We start from the raw sequence: 980 nt of genomic DNA on the forward strand, positions 1-980 counted from the left end.
CGTTTAGAGGATATGCCGAGGCGCTAAAAAGCCAATTATAAATTGTGTTGCTACACACAGTTTATATGAAAAACATGCCAATCCTGGGACTGGCCTCAAAATTCATCAAATGTCTATTCTCGATGAAGGAGCTACATAGAGACGCTAAACACTGCCCCCACCACTGTTTGTTTCAAGGGGAAATTACGACAGTACAGCTAATTTCTTCGCTGAAGTATTCAGTGTGCAGACTGACGGCGTGCTCAGAAAATACGGAATAGAAAAGCCACTGCCGTTGACACCAAAATATTCACTCAGTATGCATTGCTCACGTGACATGCCCTAGAAAGACCGACTTAACCACCAATCATAATTACGACACGCTCGGTATGATGGGTTACCTGGACCGGAGGGGGGGGGGGGGGGGGGTTGCACAAAGTGATCAGCATTACGTTTTATCACCATTTGGTTGTCTGTCCCGAAAGATGTTTAAGCCCTCATTTCACTTTGTCCACACGTGATGTACCACCCTTCACTGCCCCGGGTCACAGGCCACGTTTTGGCATCAGTGGACAAGCTTTGCTTTAGGGCCGGCAATCCACTCACCCACACAATAAAGAGCTAGGAAATACCTGAATTTCAGCTTTCACTGATCTTGGGTTCCACTTCGTCCGAAAGTCTACCCCTGTAGGAGACAAAAAGCCGCCATTAAATCCGTCTTAAACAGAGACAAGCAACACAAGTCAGTTTTAAGCGCAAGGTTTTATCATTTGGTTGCGGTCCCGAATCAACGTGAATTTCGTGGCAGAAAGTGTCCAATGTTTGAATACAAGCGTTCTGCTAAAGGGAAGTAGCAACAGCAGATTGAAGTGCAGAGGAAAAAAGGTCGTTCAAGTAAGGCTGCAGAGCTGCGATACTTAATGAATTATTAACGCCCAGTACAGTACATACCTCCACAATCAGACACCTGACTTCTAAACTACCACGAATTACTAAAAACA

General features: G+C 45.3%; 1 non-coding gene across 1 annotated transcript; it reads right to left on the reverse strand.

The window, feature by feature from the left end:
- Window positions 1–415: 415 nt before the first annotated feature.
- LOC146772841 (small nucleolar RNA SNORD2) lies at window positions 416–487 on the reverse strand. Its single transcript, XR_014974904.1, has one exon. It is a non-coding gene; the product is annotated as a small nucleolar RNA SNORD2 (small nucleolar RNA).
- Window positions 488–980: the final 493 nt, after the last annotated feature.

This window comes from Triturus cristatus, chromosome 12 (genome assembly GCF_964204655.1).
Source record: "Triturus cristatus chromosome 12, aTriCri1.1, whole genome shotgun sequence".
Classification (NCBI taxonomy): Eukaryota; Metazoa; Chordata; class Amphibia; order Caudata; family Salamandridae; genus Triturus; species Triturus cristatus.